Source organism: Danio rerio, chromosome 1 (assembly GCF_052040795.2).
Source record: "Danio rerio strain M-AB ecotype USA chromosome 1, GRCz13ab, whole genome shotgun sequence".
Lineage (NCBI taxonomy): Eukaryota > Metazoa > Chordata > Actinopteri > Cypriniformes > Danionidae > Danio > Danio rerio.
The window spans coordinates 11,623,813-11,638,942 of record NC_141021.1 but is presented as its reverse complement, the minus strand read 5'-3'; the positions used below and the strand labels follow the sequence as shown (position 1 = coordinate 11,638,942).

At 38.7% G+C, this 15,130-nt stretch overlaps 1 protein-coding gene across 4 annotated transcripts in view; it reads right to left on the bottom strand.

Annotated features, from left to right (window-relative positions):
- Positions 1–15,130, bottom strand: part of dachb (dachshund b) — a 103,954-nt gene that overhangs the window by 82,213 nt on the left and 6,611 nt on the right. The gene's annotated exons all lie outside the window — the stretch shown is intronic.

The following is a 15,130-nucleotide window of genomic DNA, read 5'->3' as shown; positions in this document are numbered from 1 at the left end:
ACAAAGGCATAGTGTCCGTGACTAAGTGTGTAATCATAGGACTTGTCTTTGTTGTTACCTAAAGTCGACGCCAAATAACTAGCGCAAGACTAGATAAATCCCAACTGTGTTGTCGTCTCGTATTGGCTTGCGTCTGGACCAAACACACCAAACAGATGGCAGCCAACTGAACTAACTGTGCGTTAACATCGAATTTAGCGAGAACATCAAAGTAGCCAGAAATCATTCATTTTCAGTGGGAGCCGGCGACAATAAGCAGCGAGGAGCGACGCAGCACGTTTTTGCTGGTGTGTGGGCATTTAGGACAGTTTTAGGGAGGCCAAACAGAAGGGAATTACAATAGTCTAAACGTGATGTGACTAAACTATGAACAAGAATGGCAGCTGAGGTGTGAGGCAAGGATGTAAACAATTTATATTTCAAAGGAGGAAATAGGCAGACTGGGTGACATTATTAATATGTGCAGTGAATGAAAGGGTGCTGTCAAAGATGACCCCCAGACTCTTAACCTGAAGGGAGGGGGTAATGACAGAGTCATCTGTGAGAATAGAAAAGTTATGTGATTTGTTTAAAGTGGATCATGTATCTATAAGTAGAAGTTTAGTTTTACTGTCATTTCATTTCAGGAAGTTTGAGGTAAACCAGGATTTGATGTCTGCAAAGTAATGTTGAAGTCCTCCGCTTGAGAGGATTCCCAGAGAACACAGTCCTGCTAACTCTGGTTCTGACCAAAGTTGTTCCCAAGGGTTTTAATATTGCGGTTGCCGGATTTACTGTTTTTTGGATATTTTACCGAAAGAAAATCTCATTTGATGTGCTTAAGATGCATATAAAATGTTGAATTCTGCAGTAAAAATACTGTTGAAGTGCAGAAAAAGTGCTTTAAATTTACTCCAAATGAATAAACGTGCATGTTTGTCCAATTTTATGTCTGCTTCTTCTGTTCCGCTGATGACTTCCTCTAATGGAGTTAGTAGATGGTAGTAAATAAACTCCAAGTGACTAATAGGCTATGGAGCTGACAGATCTGGGATCCACATGATTTACTACTACAAGTGTTTGCTCAGCGTTTCCTCAACTTTGGCTTTTGCACATCTCAGATAACCGTGACATTATGATGACAATGAACAAGACCAGGATTATGACTCACGGCTGTAGTCAAGCAGAAACAGAAAGAGGTTTCAAATTGGTCAAAAAATAATAATCTTAATCCTAAAAACAACTTTTTCTTGAGCTTTACATGATTTCTGACACGTATTCTGTCTTTTGCTCCACATGTTGGCTTTTGTTTACTTTCCACCTTGATATTTCCAATCCTCCACTCGCCTTTATTTCTCCCTGGTGGTGAAGAGATTCTCTCAGTTATTGTTAGACCTGGTTTGACAGAACTTCTCATTCCTCCGCCGACTCCGCTCGTCCCATCAGTTTTCCTGGCGGAGAAGAGGAGTTTCCTCTGGGCTCCCTGAGCGCTGGCCGCCACGAGCCTCTAAATCACTGTTGTATCGCTTTTGACTCATCTTTCTGCCTCTAGTTCAGCTCAGACTTTGGAAGCCAGGTAAGAGCTGGCACAGACTTTTACGACTTTCCGTTCACTCTCCATAAAGGCAGAGGGGAAAAAATGCCTGGCCAGGTTTTTTTTTTCCATCATGTCGTAGATATCAGTGCTTTAGTGAAAAACAATGATATCTAGAGCAAGGTAAAGTGAGACAATCCCGTACTGCCTCATCAAAGATAAACATGATGTCAACCAGTGCAATTATTTGCCCAAGTTATATCAAAGGCTGTAGAATACACAAGACAAGTCACTTGTATGGGTTTGAATGGGGAAAAGTGTACTGATCAATATGGCGAATGACCCTCTGCTTTACAGAAGCCAATCATCGATCACTATTGTTTGACAATTCTCCAGGGGAGGGGCTCGGACCAGAGGTGAGTTTCTGTAGATTTTGCAACCCAGGCTCATTCTGGTTACGTACCCCTATATACATTTCTGGAGAGCACCAAATAAATGCCAGGAGCTAAGGTTTTTTGCAGTTTTTGTTTCCGCGAATACACCAGAGGCCGACTTGTATGCTTTTTCAGATGTCAAATTTATCTCACGGGTGCCATTCGCACCTGCTTTTCTTGCATAAATCCACCAGAAACCGCTGTCGACTGACTGAAAGACTGACTGACCAACTGACCGATACCCCCACCCTCCCCCTTCCCTAAACACAACCAAAAGCACCGATTGACCTGAACACCCACTTCCCTAAACCCAACCGCAATGTTTCAAAAAGCAATCCAGAAAATCCCCTGCCTGATTTTTACCACATTTTCAGGTTTTACCATATTTTCACCCTGTTGTTTACATGTTGAATTTAATTTTATAGGTTTTGTTTTTGTCTAATCTGTTCTTCATCTGACTCGAACCCCATCGTCACGGTCAACTCCGCTCTGCATCTCAAGTATGCTGCCCAGAGGTGGGTAGACTATCCAAAATCTATACTAAAGAAAAAGTACAAGTACTTGTGGACATTTTTACTCAAGTAAAAGTAACAATCTTAAAAGTTACTCGAGTAAGAATAAAAAATTGGACGAATAAATTACTCAAGTAAATAGTTACATATATATATATATATATATATATATATATATATATATATATATATATATATATATATATATATATATATATATAGCTGAAGTCAAAATAATTTGCCCTCCTGTGATTTTTTTACTTTTTCAAATATTTTTTCAATGATGTTTACCAGAGCAAGAAATTTTTCACAGAATTTCCTATAATATTTTTTCCTTCTGGGGAAAGTCTTACTTTTTATATCGACTTAAATAAAAGAAGATTTTAATGTTTTTAAAACTATTTTAAGGTGGCAAATTACCCTAACTTGTCGAATTAACCCAATTAAGTCTTTAAATGTCACTTTAAGCTGCATATTAGTATATTGAAAAATATCTAGTCAATTATAATGTGCTGTCATCATGGAAAAGATAAAAGAAATCAGTTATTAAATATTAGTTATTAAACTAAAGAATTGTGTTGATAAAATCTTTCTGTTAAAAAGAAATTGGGGAAAATATTTAGAAGGGCTAATAAATCTGACTTTTAGATCACCAGCCACTGTGGCTAGTAGATTTCTAACATTACAAGCCATTTTCACTAGCCACACTTTTCTTGTCGGGAAAATATATTTTATATGCATAAATTTGACTTTGACATGCTAAAATGACTTGATTTAAATGTTGTGTTATGTTCACATGCCTCCTCATTCACTTAACTTCTTAAGTGTATTGTGTATTAGCTTGCTCAGTGTGCATGAGCAAATGGGTTATAATAATAATAATAATAATAATTCCTTACATATATAGCGCTTTTCTGGGCACTCAAAGCGCTTTACACAGTGGGGGGAATCTCCTCATCCACCACCAGTGTGCAGCATCCACCTGGATGACGCGACGGCAGCCATTTTGCGCCAGACCGCACACCACACACCAGCTGATTGGTGGAGAGGAGACAGTGATGCAGCCAATTGAATATGGGGATGGTTAGGAGGCCATGATGGACAAAGGCCAGTGGGCAGATTTGGCCAGGATGCCGGGGTTAAACCCCTACTCTTTTCGAAGGACATCCTGGGATTTTTAACGACCACAGAGAGTCAGGACCTCGGTTTAACGTCTCATCCAAAAGACGGCGCTCACTGAGCAGTATAGCGTCCCCATCACTATACTGGGGCATTAGGACCCACAAAGACCGCAGGTTGGCTCCCCCTGCTGGCCTCACTAACACCACTTCCGGCAGCAACCTAGCTTTCCCATGTGGTCTCCCATCCAGGTACTGACCGGGCGCAGCCCTGCTTAGCTTAGGGTTGTCGCAATGCAATCAGTTTTTATTTCATGACTTTACAGGGCTCAAAATAAAGGATTTACCAAATTTATGGGGGGCTCGAGGATCTCATGAGCTCAGGGCTTTCTCCCGGGACAGCATGCCTCATAATCAATCATCAGCTAAGGGGGAACTCTTGAAATGGGCTTTATTTAAGTTTAAGTCAGAAACGTACAAGAGCAAGAAACAAACACGTCTACTTTATTAGCCCACCCAACCGGAAGTCAAGATTTAAGACATTTTTAAGACCCCGCGGATACCCTATATATTCGGCCAACAACCCTCAATCAAATTAGCTTTTTGACCCTTTAAAGGGAAAAAGTTTGGGTACTTCTGCACTTCATTTTTGGGAAAGTAATGGTATTTTAGCTTGAGTATGATTTTTCCAACCCAAGCTCATTCTGGAAACGTAGCCCCGCGGACGTTTCTGGAGACTGTGATTTACGTGGCCGGAGGTACGTAAAGGCCGCGTTTGTTTTTTTTCGAGCGAACGCTGCGGGGCGGTGTGGCGCCGCTCCGCCCTTCCTCTTCGCGCTCGCCGGCCGACGGCTCGCCTCCGAGTGGAGGGCTTTCCCGACGCAATCAGTTTGTCCGCCTAGCTCACAGCGTTGCATCGGCGGAGCGGTAGCCCCGGAGGAGGAGCCGGAGCCGGCCGCGGTGGACGACGACCGGGATCAAGTTCGGGGAACAGCAGGTTCCGGAAATCAGGTAAGACGAAAAACGGAATCCGGAAAATAAGGGGGATAACGCGGCGCGATCCGAAAACGCGGTCGAAATCGAAGACGAGGGCTTTTGCTTTTTTTTTTTTCTTTTTTTTTTGATCCGGCGGCTTTTGGCGCGAGAACAGCGCGGGCGCGAACGCCGCGCACTCATGAGAGGCGCCCGCCCGAGACGCGAAAAAGCGTGCACAGCGGCCTCTCGCGGATCCGCGAAAACAAAAAACGCTCGAATACGTACCTCCCGGGACGTAAATCGCGGTCCGCAGAAACGTGGGTTGGATTTTTCTCTTTCCACCAATGCATATTACACACTACTGTATAATCCTGAAATCCTGTATGATCCTGTAATATCCCTTGACTATAGCATTGTGATTCATCTATTCGTTTGAGCATTCCATTTACCTTAAATAGAAAAATGTTTTGCAGCATAAATGGGAAAATTATAAAACGAAAATAATTCTGGATCAAATGTTTTTAATAGACCTGTAATTGAGCTAAAAAACGCTAAAGCAATATATGCTGCAAACGTCCTCATCTCCATCTGTGTTAAGTATTTACAGATTTTTTTTTCCATGTTGGTAAAACTGTGCATAAGGTTAATTGAATTTGCTTTCAAGTGTCATTCAGTCGAAGGATCGCATTAGTATGTGTGAAGGAAACCTGCTGATATAAAATCTCACAAATTTAAGCATTGATTAAACACTAAAACCCTTTTACTTACAATCTTCGACAGACCAATGCCATCAGTGCTATCGGCTTAATTAAAAAGGGCCAAAAAGTGCTAGAGGTTTTAATTGTGACTATAAATATTAGTTTCTCCCACATCAAACCAAATCCAACTCTAATGCAGTGTGTGAAGAAATTATCAGAGTAGAGAGCAGGATATGGTTTTGAGATCTAATAAATGTATGATTCATACTGTATAGGCATCTATTTTCAGCATAGTGCATGGGGCAAGGCCAAAAATGCTGAAATCCATCCAGATAAGGTGCAGAAATGAAAAAGTCAACATGAAGGAAAAACTTGATCCATGAGATAATGGAGAAAACACCTACAGTTATGGTCTCTTTCATCTGTATTCAACCTAAAATTCCCCCTAAAGATCAATCATAGGACAGATCTAAAAAACCTTGTCTTGTCTTGTTTTAATCTCGAGTGTCTATCAAAGATACACCTGGATTTATGGCCACCTTATGCCAGCAGTTACTTTTTGCTTGATCCAAAAGTAGCACAATCAATCAATTGCAATAGCATTGTCTTTGACCTGATGCTAATAACTCTGCCTTTTCAGGTTTTTTATTTATACATTTTTGTTTTTGCAGTAAGCTTTGGGGTCACAAAGACTAATCTAAAATGAGATTAAAGATGTTCATAACATGAAAAAAAGTTAAGTTTAATTTTTTTCTAAAAAAAAAAAAAAAAAAAGATTAAGTTTCTACAAATGTTAGAAAATAAGTTATTAATTAGCAATTACATAATTAAATAAATGTTTGAATTACTTCGTCTAAAAAGTAAATCAGTTACAAGGTAAAATATATTTTAGCTTTGTTTATGAAAAATACCAGTTACATTTTAAACAATATTTCTATCAAAACAACCCATTTCAGATGAATCACTCCATATTTCAAACATACCATGTTGACATAAATTTCTACAACATTTCAGTGTTTCATAATTTGTTAATAGGACTAATAGTTAGTCAGATATTTATTAGCCAATAACAACAGTTCATTTAATTTGTAATAATTTTTCCACAATGTTCATGATTTTACTGTATTTATGACCTAATAATTTGACATTTGACGTTTGACATTTTTGGTTGCACAATCCCTTAAATTACAACCTACTGTAGATCAGTCCATTCTGTGACTGAATCTAGTTTGCGAACTGAATCAAGCATTCATTAGGAATACGAGACTTTTTCATGAGAACTCTTCATTTTAAAGCATTGTGTCTAGTCAAGACACCATTTCTCTTGGCTCTTTTTGCAGACCTTTCTGAAATAGCTTTGGCTTGAGGGGTTAATGAGTGTCCAGATTTATTCTGACTCTGACCTTCTCTCTCTCCAGCAGGATACTTATCAGTGGTATTAATAGATTAATAAAATCATAAGCAAAGTCATTAATCATCTCAGGAGTGTTCTGCCACAACTTTAGCTTTCAGCATGTAATCGAGTGTCTGTTCCTCACAGGAAAGAACTTGAGTGAAAGACACACACTCTAAATAATTAACAGTCCAAAATAGAGTTTCAACAGTGGTGCCATTAAAGAACCGTTTGTTTCATATATTCATATAGTCTGAATTTAGAATATTAGAATTTGAGAATTTTAATAATCTAAAGACCTTTTTTTCACACTGTAAAGGCCCTTTTGTGGAATGTAAAGTGTCTTAAAGAGCTCTAATTTTTACCTTTTTACAAGATGTAAAATAAGTTTTTTGTGTCTCTAGAACGTGCTTGTGAAGTTTTAGGTAAAAAAATACCCATTAGATCAGTGTTTCTCCATTGGGTTTAGGGTTGGGGTTTGGTCTCCTTTTAAAGATTGTACATTTTTGTACAACAGAAATTGTACAAATGAAGCTGCAGTCACACTAGAGTTTGTGTTTGCAAAATTCTGTCATACTGTGCTGCGAAAAGGGGCGGGATACAAACAACGTTAATATAGTGAGCGATTGCTCCATATTTTACATTTCTGTACAGAGAGGTCACATTTTGATCTTCTGTTTGTCTCACGCAATTATGTGATACCATTTTGCAGGTCAGAGTTTACCAAGCTTGAACTTCCGAATGCAGTGAAATGCGAAACTTGTAGCATGAGCTTGCGTTTCCAGTCTGCCACAGTCGCATGCGTGTGAATGAAACCTTTTGGGGCATAAAGGTTAGTGTGACCCCAGCTTTAGCCACAAAACTGACAAAATGTAAAATAGTTATGTTTCCTCGTGAGATCAGGCTGGACAAAAACCCACGGTCACAAATACCACAGTAAGATGAATAAGTCACTCACACAAATGCTGTTACAACATTCGTGCGTACACACACATGAACACATTGTGCTGTTTTTGCTTATCTACGTACAGCAAATGTGACAGGATGCCCATCCAAACAGATAAATATGCTGTTGTATAGAGATTTATTACAGCTAAACCGGGACTCTGTTGTGTAATTGAAGCGTCCTAGTTTATAGTTGTGCATGCAGCTGTGGAGATTCCAGAGGTTATGAATTAGGTAGTTCAAAATGCTTTAAACAATACAAAATATACAACTTGCTGCTTCTTAAGGTGCAGTTAGATCACAGAGAGTTGGAACAGATGACATAATTATAGGCGCACAGAGACAAAATAATAGGCTAATAAGCAACCCAGGCTCATTATTGATATGTACCCCTGCATACATTTCTGGACAGTGCAAAATTTATACCAGGAGGGAATTTTTTTAGCAGTTTTTGTTTTTGCAAATCCACCAGAGGCTGCTGTGTACGCATTTACAGATCTCAAATTTCTCTGACGAGAGCCATTTGCGTCTGCTTTTCTCGTATAAATCCACCAGAGGCCGCTATCGACTGTCTGCCTGACTGACCGACCAATAACCTAACCGAGCCCCTTCCCTAAACCCAACCGATAGTGTTTTAAAAAGCACCAATTGACCCGCCAACTGCCATTCTTAGAACCCAATTGACCGTGTTTTCAACAGCAGTCCAGAAAAAGAAAAGCCCTCACGGCCGCCTGTTTTTTACCATGTTTTCAGATCTTACCATGTTCTCGCCCTGTTGTTTACTAATCTATTTTTTGGCTTTAGTTTTACCTGCTTTTTGGAACTGTTTTTTGCCGTCCTCGAACCCCATAGTCTTGGTCAACTCATCTCTGCATCTCAATTCAGCCGACATATGTGGCGAGCCACTGGGCAAACTAGTAACAGCTGAATAGCCATCCACACGGAGGTAAGCGGTCAGCTGGTAGTGAGAAAAGAAACAGAAGCTATCCGTGGAGTCATATCGCCCTGTAGCGTTCATTTTAAAGACGAAATGCAGCCATACATAGCTCTGGCTACGTAATTCGCACTCTCCAGAAATTTATATGGGGGTACATATTCACAATGAGCTTGTGTTGTTAAATTGTGCCTGTTAATCAATATCGGCTGTTTGGGAAAACCACACAGCTACGTCACATTGTGATAGGCCTCAAAATCGGTAAGATTTGGATCCTATTTTAGTGTCATGAAATTTTATGCTTATTTAACTACACATATTTCTGTCCAAACAGCTCCCAAAAGTTGATCTTGCATGATAGGTACCCTTTAACGGAACCATAAATGCCAATAAAAACCTTTATATTTTAAGAGTGCAGATCATTTTCTAACAAAAAAAAAAACTTCACAAAGTTGCACATGCAGCTTAGTTTCGAGGAAACCATTAAACATCCCAGTTAGCATAGAGAGCAACCACTAAATAGATTCTCACTCTCCACAGACATTCCTCTGTCTAGTCCTTTAAGCTGTGACATGTAATCTCATTTAAAACACAAGAGAAGAAGGAGATTTTTAAAATCAAAAGAGAATGAATCCACATTAAACGTCCGCTCCATGGTGTAAAACAGTAGGGGTTTAAATTTCATTTCGCTGTGGATAAAGGGATTGCTCGCTCTATCTCTCCCTTCTTTTAGGAAGCAAAGACAGAGTTTGATCCAGCAATGTGGACGATTTTAATAGGCTGTGACATTGTCCTTGGTCAAGACATCACAACTTCTTCTGAGACATGGACCCTAGAGGCACAAGCGGGTCAGAAAAATGATTGGGATTGTCTCGTGAGACTATAGTGAACAAGTTATTAGGAGCTCAAAGACACTTTCATATCCTTTTCATATAATATGAAGCGCCATACCTGAGGGCTGCACATACATTAGCCGGACCGCTCTGAAGAGAACTTCTTTGTGCACAGATAAAGTTTCTTTCTTCGGGGAAGGACATTTGGAGATAAGTAACATGACTTACTTTAAAATTAGTTTTATTTAATTCTCTAGCCTAACACTTTTTAGTAATACACATACTTCATAATCTTCCAATCTTGCATTTGTACTTGAATATTCTGTAATTATATCAGAAAATAAATGTCATATTACTTTTGACATAGGCTCATTCTGAAAGTGTAGCCCTATATACATTTCTGAAGATTGTGCATTATGTAGCCAGAAGTGTGTATGGCTGCATTTAGTTTTTTAAAACAAACGCTACGGGGCGCTATGATACTGTTTCTTTCGCGCTTACCAGCTGACTGCTTACCACCGTATGGATGGATTTTCATGGATTTTCCGCCATATATGTCAGTGGACTTGAGTTGCAGAGAGGAGTTGACCACGACGAAGGGGTTCGAGTCTGGCGAAGAATGGTTCAGAAAGCAGGTAAAACAAAATCAGAAGTCAAATAAACAAGTAAATACCAGGGTGTGAATGTGGTAAAATCTGAAAATGTGGTAAAAATCACAAGGCTTTTTTTATCTGGATAGCTTTATAAAACTGTCCGTTGGGTTTAGGGAAGGAGGAGGGTGGGTTAATCGGTGCATTTGAAAACATTATTGGTTGGGATTAGAAAAGGAGATAGGTGGATCAGTCGATTAGTCAGTCATCTATGGTGGATTTATGCGAATGACACTCGCGAGAGAAATATGAGTTATGAAAAAGTGTACACAGCGACAAAAACTGCAAAAAAAAAAAAAAAAAAAAAACATAGCTCCTTGGACGTATTTGGCGCTCTCCAAAAATTTACATAGCAGTAAGTTTTCGGAATCAGCATGTGTTGATTACTTTAATTGTTAACATGAGAAAATACCTGTAGAAAGCTATAGATGTTAAAACACCACCGAGAAATACATATCTGATTGCTGCTATTACATTACCAAAATTGGGAATACAATTTAATATTGCAGAGATATTTTATAATTGTATTTATTTAAATTACTTTATTTTTCCATATACAACAAAATTAGGAGTACAGCTTAATATCTTATACTCACTATTACTACATTATTTGACAGTAAAATAAGTGAAATAAAGATAAAATAAAATATTTTATAAAAATGTAAATATAATTTATTTCTGTGACGTTAAAGCCAAATATTTATGAAAACAAATATTCTTGCATGACAATAATTCAGTTTTGAATAAGAAGTTTTAAAGAGCATACCACTGAAAAAATATTCAAAGATGATTCCTTGGGGGTTTTTTTTCTAAGGTGAGTGGTTGTAAAATATTTATTTGGGCAGAATTTAAACAAACATTACTAAAGTTGAGCATTATTAAATTTAGTTTGTTAAATTTCAACCCATATAAATTGTTTGCAACATTTTAGCAGACTTTTTTTTTTTTTTTCAGTTTAAATAATAAGAATCTGAATTTTTGTAACATTATAAATGTCATTACTGCGCTGTAAAAACAATCTGTACATTTTTTAAAACATTTAATATTTTATGAATTTAACTTAAATAACACTTTTGTTTTGAACTGTACTTGTTACAAATGTTATGTGTACTTACTATAGTAATTACAATGAACTATGCATAATTACACGCAAACCATGAACCTAACCAGCATTCTAACCATAACCATAAGTACTCGTAATTTATTAATGTTACTCAGTAGTTACACAATTACACAATTAACTAAAGAGCTGCTCCGCCATCATTACATGTCTAAAAAAGCAGTGCAACTTTAAAAAGCAGAACCATAAACTACACAAACCTAACCACTAGAAAGCAAGGCAAAATGCAGGTCTTAATCCTTAAACGACATCTGTGCAAACAGCGAGGAAAAAAACAACCATAGGGGATTAGCTAATAGGAAGACAGTTTAAGGCAGATGTTTGGCTAAATATGTGGATTTGAGTGTGTAGGTGAGTGAATCATCAAGGGCAAAGTGGTTGGAATGGTTTAGACCTTTTCCAGCATCTATTTTTTTCTCAGACCCCCAGGGTGAGATGAACCAGAGGACCACTGACTGCTTACTAAATTAACAGAAGAGCTCTAAAATATATCACCCTTCTCATGCCAGGCGCTGTATGACATTTTCCAAATGACACCCGTGACATTTTGTAGTAACTCTTTCTGGGCATTTGTGCTTTTATACCTTTCAAGTGGAAAATGAGTGATAACAGGGAAGAAAAGTTTAAGGTGGGAGAAACAAATGGATGAGACGATTTGTCTTTCACATTCGTCGATACACATGCACATGTTAGACAGCTATAGGTGGACGCCATTTCATTTTAAAGGGTTGTTTTTGTCAGCTTTCAAGGGTGCTTATGTGGCCTATATTCACATCATGTATGTGGGTCAAAGATAAAAAGTGGTTTTTAGCATCAAACCAAATTACAGCTTTTTTTTGTACATTAGATTGTGCCCTATTTATTTGTGTTTTCCTCTTATAAAAGAAAAAAAAAAACAATAATGACTATCACACCTTTTGCTATGATAAAGGGCCTACTCACACTATGCCATCCGTACCGTGCCCAGGCCCGTTTCCCGGATCGTTTGAGAAGTGTGAGTAAGCTGAATCGGGCTCAAGCACGGTTCACTTGGCCGGCCCTGGCCCGGTTGGAAGAGGTGTGCCTGAGCCCGGTTCACTTGGGCTTTGGCACGGTACACTTGTGTGTGAGTGCAAAACGCGCCAAAGCCCGAAACTGAAAAGCGAGACGTGAATTTTAAGGGATTGTTTCATATGGATTTATTAATCATTCTTACTATTCAGTGAACGCAAACTGCCATAGTTTATTAAAGACGCAAACTCCTCACAGCACGTCAGCTGCGCGCCTTCAGCAGACCTCCTCATTCCTGCAGCAGGAGAGCTTTATGATTGTTTATGAGCGCCAAAAGTGGCGGATCTGTTCGTCGAAATATCTGACTGCGTGTCCCCGCATCCCTAAGAACTGTTTGGCGAAATATTTGACGGCATATCAAACGACTGAAACGATATAACTAGAGAAATCTCCACTGTGCTGCTGAGTGAGAGAGTGCTTCTCACTGAACAGCGCAGCAGCGATGACGTAAGCGTGCCGAAGCTTGTTTGTGGTGTGAGCGCGAGCTGTCGGGGGAGACGGGAGGGGGGATAAGCGTGCTTTGGCCCGGTTCGGGGCAACTGTACCTAGTGTGAGTACGGCCTTACAGATGACACATACTAAAATTAAACAATTAAGTGTATAAAAAGTTTATAAAGTAAAACATATTGTCAGGTATACACTACCTGACAAAAGTCTTGTCGCCTATCCAAGTTTTAGGAACAACAAATAGTAAATTGACTTCTAGTTGATCATTTGGTGTCAGAAGTGGCTTATATGAAAAGTAAAGGCCTCTAGATTACGCTTATTTTACCAAAATAAAACATGATCATGCCTTGATTTTCAATTATTTATATAGGACAGTAAGATCTGACTTTGCTTAGGCAAAAGTCTTGTCACTTAACAGAAATAATGTACAGTATAGAATAAAAGGTCATGGTGCAGTGGAATGTTACAAACCCCTGATGTTAGTCTAGGGTGTGGGGTTTGACATTTATTTAATTAAAATATATTTATATAAATAGTGAATGAGTGAGAAAGACAACCAAAGTAATGCCAAAAAATGTGTGCTTTTATTTACAATCCCAAAGTGAACAACAACAACGAATTAATCAAAATTAAAGAAAAAGTAAGTAAAGCAAAAATATTCTATTTACAATATGTACAAACACTGAGACAAATAAAGACGGGAAAAACAAGAGAGCTGGCAGAAGGGACGCGGGCGGCGCTAAAGAAATGAAAAGAACAAAACCCAAACTAAATCTAACTTCCCAGAAGCATCTAGCTAACTAACTATGTGAAAAATAGTATAATTAACACACGAAGATCTTCCGGGTCCTAACTATCTACTCTATCTATCTATCCAAAAAGTACAAGGAGTGGCGCTCGCCCCTAACCTAGTGTACTAGACAGCAGAGCAGTCCTGAGTGTTGCGAAATGTATGTCACGTGACCTTCTTACCTGTCCGCTTCGTCCAAGCCTCGTAAACAACGATAAACTAAGAACAATGTACGAATAACGGACGGATAACGTGCACACAGAAACAAGCAACAACAAAACACAGTTAGACGGGGTAATTTCTAAACGCACGCGGTAAATACAAAAAAGCGACGAAACAGCGAAAGAGAAAAATGCAAGCAAGAAAGCAAGAACGAGCGAGTGGTCTGGCGCGCGCTTTTAACACGGGTGGTCTTTGCTCATTGGATGTGACGTAAGAATGACGTAACCGGGGAGGAATGACTGACAGCTGAATGGACCAATGAACAGAACCTGAGAATACATGAGAGCAGATACGGGAGAACAGAGCGAGAGAGAGAGAGAGAGAGAGAGAGAGAGAGAGAGGGAAAAAACACAGAGAAAACAGAGCACAAAAAACACAAATACATAACAGGAACAAGAATTAATATTGTGTATGACTCCCATGAGCTTGGAGGACTGCATCCATACATCTCTGCAATGACTCAAATAATATTAATAAAGAATGGCAAAGAAACCGTTCTTGCAGGACTCCAAGAGTTCACCAAGATTCTATGGATTCATCTTCAATGCCTCCTCCTTCATCCTACCCCAACATGATCAATAATGTTCATGCCTAGTGACTGGGCTGCCCAATCCTGGAGCACCTTGACCTTCTTTGCTTTCAGGAAATTTAATGTGGAGGCTGAAGTATGAGGAGAAGCGCTATCCTGCTGAAGAATTTGCCCTATACTATAGTTTGTGATGTAATGGGCAGCACAAATATCTTGATACCTCAGGCTGTTGATGTTGCCATCCACTCTGCAGATCTCTTGCACGCCCACATACTGAATGAAACCCCAAACCATGGTTTTTCCTTCACCAAACTTGACTGATTTCTATAAGAATCTTGGGTCCATGTGAGTTTCAATAGGTCTCCTGCAATATTTGTGATGATTATGATGTGGTTCAACAGATGATTCATAGAAAATGTCAAGTTATTATTTGTTGTTTACAACTGGGATCGACAACAAGATTTTTATCAGGCAGTGTATAAAGATGAGTGATATTTCAGGATCACAGTGCAACCCTTTGTCTTTGACCCTTAAACTTGGTCAGATATTTAATCAATATAATTGTATAAAGAAATAAAGTAAAATACTGAATACAAATAAAGGCTTTTAGACAATTCTTGCTTTTTTTGTGACAACTTGCATTAATTAATGTATGATAGCAGCTACTGGTGGTACTGTATCTTGTCAAAAAGTATATTGTTGTTGTCTTTAAGTAGAAGTATATGTACACTAAATGTACTAATTTAGCTGTTATACTGTAAAAGTGTGGGCTTGTGAAAGGCTGCACAATATATTGTTTCAGCATCGATATTGCAGTGTGCGCATCTGCAATAGTCACATTACAGGATCTGCAATGTCAAATTAAGATTATAACAGACTAGGAGCCACAGTTGATTGTGTTAGTGTTTTTAAGCTGTGTGATTGTGTAAGCATTTAAAGCATTCACACACAAGTAAATATAATGCAT